The sequence below is a fragment of the Panthera pardus genome, unplaced genomic scaffold (assembly GCF_024362965.1).
Source record: "Panthera pardus isolate Hobbes unplaced genomic scaffold, ASM2436296v1 HiC_scaffold_8, whole genome shotgun sequence".
NCBI classification, from domain to species: domain Eukaryota; kingdom Metazoa; phylum Chordata; class Mammalia; order Carnivora; family Felidae; genus Panthera; species Panthera pardus.
Window position 1 is genome coordinate 26224104 of NW_026527013.1, and position 7059 is coordinate 26231162.

The following is a 7059-nucleotide window of genomic DNA, read 5'->3' on the forward strand; positions in this document are numbered from 1 at the left end:
CTAGGGCCTTGGAGTCCTTCCCTGAGTCCTTCTACATCCAACTGGGGACCAGGGAAGAGAGATGGAGAGTCCGCAGACAGCACGCCCACTCTTAACTGCCTTGGCCTGAAACTGACAAATGTTACTTCCTGTTACATTCTGTTGGTGAGAACATATCCTATGACTTCTAGATGTGTGAAGGCTGGGAGAGTTGTATCTCTCCCGGTCTGCCTCTTACCCTGAAACTTCACAGAAGAGCTAGGCCACTTAAAGCTCCAATTTGAGCTCATTTGCCTGGGTTTCCCTCATCAACTTTGGGACAGTACTTGAGTGCAAAAGAGCAAGAGGCAGAGAGTGTGAGCAAGGGCCAATGTGTGCGTGCGATTCTGCTGGAACTTGCACCGCAGCCTTGCACACCAGAGGTGCTTGGCAATTGCCTGCTGAATTTAATCAAATACCAAAGGACCTCTGGATTCCTCTAGGGCCATTTGATTGACTGTAACATCCATTGATCTAGCAGCTCCTGAAGGTCAGGTTCAGCCTGGGCTCTTGGGGAATAAGAAGCCAGATGTGGCTCACAGCACAGGGTGAGGATGGTTGGGATGGGGCAGTGTGGGGGTGGGGGGCACCTTTGGGGCACAGAGGAGGCCCTGAAGCCAGCGTGAGGTCTTGGGACAGGCTTCCTGAGGGAGTCACCATTATTTCTGTCATTAAATGAAACAATGCTCAGAAAATGCCTAGCAAGTGCCTCTGTCCATGAATTATATTAATTATGATGATGATCTCTGTCAGCAGCAAGTCTGCAAGCTGCTTAGAAGAGGATAGGCCACCGCCAGGGCAGCCTTTCTCAGTTGGAATTTTGTAACTAGATTAGCCCTTCCAAAAATGGTTTAAGTGACGATTTTCTCAAGTCTCTCAAGGATGATACTATGTAACTAGCATCATTCTAGAGGCATGGAAAAGAGGTTCGTTCCACACAGTGGATGTCCCAGGGTGTTAGGGCCTATTTCTTCTGGGACATTTATTTATGAACGTATTTAATGAACACCAATATGATATTTGCATGCATTTTTCTAAGGCTGCACTATGTCATTTGGTAGCTATAAGCTACCATTTGAGCATTTGAAATGTGTCCATTGAGCATTTGAAATGTGTCCATTGAGCATTTGAAATGTGTCCATTGAGCATTTGAAATGTGTCTCACCCAAATTGAAATGAGCTGTGAGTATAAAAGACACACCAAACTTTGAAGATTTGATAAGATAAAACATGAAACGTATCTCATTAATAATTTTTATATTGAATTACATGTTGAAATGACCAACTTTGTCCATGCTGGGTTAAACCAGGGATTGGCAGACTTTCTCTGGAAAGGACTAGTTGTAAGTATTTTCCATTTGTGGGCCATCTAGTCTCAGCTCCAAGCTACTCAACTCTGCAGTTGTGGTGTAAAAGCAGCCATAAATAATACATAAATGAATAGGCATGGCTATGTGTTAATAAAACTTTATTTAAAAAAAATAGGCAGAGGCACCTGGGTGACTCAGTCATTAAGCATCTGACTTCACTCAGGTCATGATCTCACGGTTTCTGAGTTTGAGTCCCACATCAGGTGTATTCAAGTCTCACATCAGGTGAGCTCAAGCCCTGCTTCCAGTGAACACGAGCCCTGCTTCAGGTGAGTCCCGTTCCTCTCTCTCTCTCTCTCTCTCTCTCTCTCTCTCTCTCTCTCTCCCCCTCCCTCCCTCTCCCTCTCCCTCTCCCTCTCCCCCTCCCTCTCCCTCTCCCCCTCCCTCTCCCCCTCCCACCCTCCCTCTCTCCCTCCCTCCTGGGGGGTTTTATCTCTGTCTCTCTGCCTCTCGCTGTTTTCTTTCTCTCCCTCCCTCTCTCTCCCTCTCTCTCAAAAAAATAGACAGTGGGCTAGATTTGACCTATAGCTTGTCATTTACTGACCCCTGGGTTAAATAAGATATATTACCAAAATTAAGTTTGCTTTTTTACATGTGGCTATTAGATTTCAAATTACATATTGGCTCACATGATATCCCTACGGAACAGGGCTGGTCTAAGCACTTTATGAATATTAACTCTGAGGGATAATTCTTATCCTGAGAGAGGGGTGAGGGGCCAGGAATGTGTGAATTCTGATGACAACCTGAACCAACCAACCAACAAGAAATCTCCTTGTCCTGGCTCCCCTCCTGCTGAGTGTGGAGCCCAAGGGTAGACTGTGTGGCTGCTTCCTGGGGATATCTGAGTCTGTTACCCTGTGTTTAGGGTCCTTTGACTAAGGGAAGTACCCAGAAAGACCACCAGGTGGTGCTGTCTAACCACAGAGCACCCTGGTTGACCTGCTGGAAACCTACGTTCTATGCTAGGCTCTGCCATTCCTTTGTGTGGCCTTGGACCTCAATTTCCTCACCTGTAAAATGGGGTTAGACTGGCCTAGTGAAAACCTAAACTTTTAAGACGGACTGACCTAAACTAAGTTTTTCACTCCAGCAGAGCCACATTATGACTTTCATGGTCCCTAGGCATTTTGCCTTCATGCATCCCTTCTTCCACAAAAAATATTAAAAAGTATATTTTATAACTATGTTGGTATAAATACAAATATATTAATATTATGTATTAAGGTTTTTACTTCAACCTAAAATTTTATCTTATTCCTTCTTCTGAAAGAAAACATTTCCATGGCCCTCAAAAGTATTATGAACCCTAGGGAGCCTGGGTGGCTCAGTCAGTTAAGTGACTGACTCTTGATTTCAGTTGAGGTCATGATCTCACTCACGGTTCATGAGTTCGACCCCCACATCGGGCTCCATGCTGGCAGAGCCTGCTTGGGATTCTCTGTCTCCCTCTCTCTCTGCCCCTCTTGTGCTCTCTCTCTCTCTCTCTCTCTCTCCAAATAAGTAAAATAAACTTTAAAAAATTATTTAAAAAATGTATTACAAACCCTAGGCTCTGTGCCTACTGTGCCTCATGGAAGAGTCATGCTGGACTCCACTACTTACCGGCTGTGTGACCATGGGCAGTTGTTTAACTTCTCTGGGCCTCAGTTTCCTCATTTATAAAATGGAGATAACAACAGACCCCACCTTTTTGGTGCCATGGTTGGAATTTAGTGAGAGAGTGCATGGCATGACTTCTTACAGCAAGCCCTAGTCAATGGTAGTAGCTATTATTATTATTATTATCTTCTTTAAGGATATTTTCTTTTTTTGATGTTTATTTATTTTTGAGAGAAAGAGAGAAAGCAAGCAGGGGAAGGTCAGGGAGAGAGGGAGACCCAGAATCTGAAGCAGACTCCAGGCTCTGAGCTGTCAGCACAGAGCCCAATGTGGGGCTCGAACCCATGAGCCATGAGATCATGACCGGAGCCAAAATCGGACTCTTAACTGACTAAACCACCCAGGTGCCCCAAGGATATTTTCTAACCTCCATGAAACTATTAAAATATCTCAGGGGTGCCTGGGTGGCTCAGTCGGTTGGGTGTCTGACTTCGGCTCACGTTATGATCTCACAGCTCTTGAATTGGAGCCCCACATGGGGCTCTGTGCTGACAGCTCTGAGCCTGGAGCCTGCTTTGGATTCTGTGTGTGTGTCTCTCTCTCTCTGCCCCTAACCCACTTGCATTCTGTCTCTGTCTCTCTCAAAAATAAATAAACATTAAAAAAAATTTAACATCTCAAAATATGTCAAAAAAATAAAACGAAACTTCAGGATATTTGATGGGGGAAGTTTAAGAGTTTCCTAGAGAAGAGTGTATCAGCAGAAGGAGTTTTTGCAAATGATAAACATAGATTTTCCCCTGCCATTGGCGAACTCATGAAATAGGAACATGGACTTGTACCAATCAGCTGGAATCTGGGCCAGCTGGAGAATATGTGCAAGCCCATGTTCCTACCTCATGAGCAGATACTTGGGAAAAGTGTGTGTGTGCATGTGTGTGTGTGTGTGTGTGTGTGTGTGTGTGTGTCTGCAGCATTCATCTCAGAGAAAGGAGATTTGCATGGAGATTTGAAGGCTATGAAAGCCTTAGGCCTATGGAGACAGGGACATTGTGTTTGCAGGGAAGAGGGGCAAAGGGGAGGGGAGCTTTAGGCTGAGAAACATTATGTATAAACTTCTGGGGCAGGACGGTGGAGGGCAAATTCAAGCAACCACAGTGAGGTTTACCTTTCTGTAGCTGATTTTTTTAAATTTTTTTTCAAATGTTTATTTCTATTGATAGAGTATGCCAGTGTGATCAGGGGAGGGGCAGAGAGAGAAGGAGAGAGAGAATCCCAAGCAGGCTCTGCTCTGTCAGCACAGAGCCTGATGCAAGGCTCCATCTTACCAACCATGAGATCATGACCTGAACAGAAATCAGGTCGGACACTTAACTGACTGAGCCACCCAGGTGCCCCTCTTTAACTGAATTTTAGTTCTCGTATCCCTGGTCCCATCCCATTTTATATCCTTCAAACATTGTTTGAGAAACGTGAATGTACTAGGAAGCACTGTCAATTTTTTATTTATTTTTTTTTTTTTAATTTTTTTCAACGTTTTTTATTTTATTTTTGGGACAGAGAGAGACAGAGCATGAACGGGGGAGGGGCAGAGAGAGAGGGAGACACAGAATCGGAAACAGGCTCCAGGCTCCGAGCCATCAGCCCAGAGCCTGACGCGGGGCTCGAACTCACAGAATGCGAGATCGTGGCCTGGCTGAAGTCGGACGCTTAACCGACTGCGCCACCCAGGCGCCCCAACACTGTCAATTTTTTAATCCCCAATTTGTACCAGCAAAAATCGCTCCCTAACTCTGTAAGTTAGGTGTTTCCATCTGGAAGTGTTTCTAAAAGAAAAATTACAACAATCCTACTACCCAATGTCTACTACTTTTGGTTCAAAAAATATTTTCTTTTAAGGATAATTATGTGAAGACTATTGCCTTCTCCAAGATGGCACAGTAGTGCCGTCTGAGTTTAATTAATGACACAAAAACTCTGTCTCCTTTTATTTTCCTGGTTTGACAACTGTCCTTATACTTGCCTTCTCCAGCCCAAGGGAAAGATATGAGCCAGGGCTGCTGAACTGAAGAAACTCCCTCCACCCTCTGGCCCCCAGCCCACAGAGACAGGATGAAGAGCATGAAAGAAATGCTGCTGTGTTTGAGGCAGGAAGGGGATGTTGATAAGAAAGAGAAAATAATAGGAATGGAAGAGGGGCATCTCAATTTCTCAAGACTCACTTGCTGAAATACTTTTTGTGATCAAAGATAAAGAAATGGAACCTTGGTCTGATTCCTCATATAGCAAAAATTCAAAGTAATTAAATGAGAGACATATGTACCCAAAGACTTAAAGTGAGCCACCCTTTGACGGAGCAAGTCCTGCTAATAAAAATATAGCCTCCACTTGTCAAGGGCTTGCTAAGTGTGAGGCACACATTCAGTGTTTTACATTCATTATCTTACTGAAACTTCACCTCTGAGGTTGATCACATCAGGGGACTGAAGGCAAGTGGCCTCCTCAGCATCCCAGAGCTCGTAGGTGGTACAGATTATGGCTCCAAAGTGAGCCTATCCCCTCCTCATGTTACCCTCTTCTCACTAAGCAGGGCCAGGAGAGTGAGTTTAAGATCTGGTTTCTCAATAACTAATGAAAGAAAAGTCTTATCCTCAGGTCTTCTGGGAGCCTCTCAAAAATGCAGGCTTTTGGGCCCCACCCCAGACCTTCTGAGACAGCCTCTGGGGGCCTGGAGCCTAGGCATCAGCATGGCGACAGGTCCCCTGGGATTCTGGGACACACCAGTTTCAAACCCTCTGGATAAAGCCAAAGCTGAAAGGTTGTGTACCACCAAGGTGTAGCTTCCTTCCCCTAAAAGGCACAAGAGTTCCTTGACCCAGTCAGGCCAGGTGACCCAAAGGGATGGGAGCATGTCTATGGCCCTGTTAAGTTGTGACCAGTAAGAAGAAGCCCCACTCTGCCTCCTCTTGCCGGGCAGAGTGGCCCCAGAGCCAGCAGGTGCCCATGGCTCCAGTAAGCTGCTCCAATGCAGAGACGGAGGGATGTCCTGTAACCAAGGAGGTCACAGGGTGGGAAGGACCAGCCGGAGCAGTGGACAGGACAGTGGTTGGTCTGGTCCACCTTCCCCTGCCTCCCCCACCGAGCACAGGGCTCTTGTCCCAGCCATGCCGCTGGCCTCTGGAATGAAAGGATCATCATCTCCTCCAGAGTAAGCTCATTTGGGAATTGCCTGCTTGACCATTTGGGACCTTGGAAATTGGATGTCTTCCTGGGTCAGTGAGCCCTGCTCACAAGAGGAGGTGACAGGAACTTTACAACCTTACCACCTCCCCCCCACCATTCCAACGAAATTTGGGGGAAAATGGTTTTCCCATATAAGCGGAACCCTTTTGATTTAATTCTGTCAGTCAGATGCAACCAAATCTCAAAACTCAGGCTTATGGTCTCTTTTTCTTATATCAAAAGTCACATCGTCTCTGATATATTAAGGAAAATCAGCGAGAAGTAGGACCATGCATAATATACTCTATGTTTCAAGGTTACATATGGTGCTTATTTATGCATAGACTCTCTTGGAAGGATGCATAAACTGGTAAGAGGGGTTGCTTCTGAGACAGGAAACGAGTGGGTGAGGTCCCGGGGCAGCATTTCTTGTCTCTGCTTATTCTTTGATACTGCTCATATATTTAGCCATGTTCAGGTACCACTTGAACAAAAGAAGCAATGTAAGGGAAAGCGAAGTGAAACAAACAAGAATGGTCACCATGGATACAGGCAAAATGGTGCTGGCAGGACTCCTCTGTAACTCTTTGGTTGTAGAATGATAACAAAACCCTGAGTCTCTGCCAGCCAACCGGCCTACTCAAAGCCCAGGAGGAGGGAGGCTTGGGGCCATGCAGGGAAGGGCCAGTCCTGCTGGACACAGGGTGCAAGATGGGATGAAGGTGAGGCTGATGTGTTACACCAGAAAATACAGACCCTTGTGGGCATCCAAAAACTCTGGGCTCTCTCCAGATGGTGGTGGGAGCCCCTGCAGGGTATCGAAGCAAGGCTGGGAATGCAAGTGGGC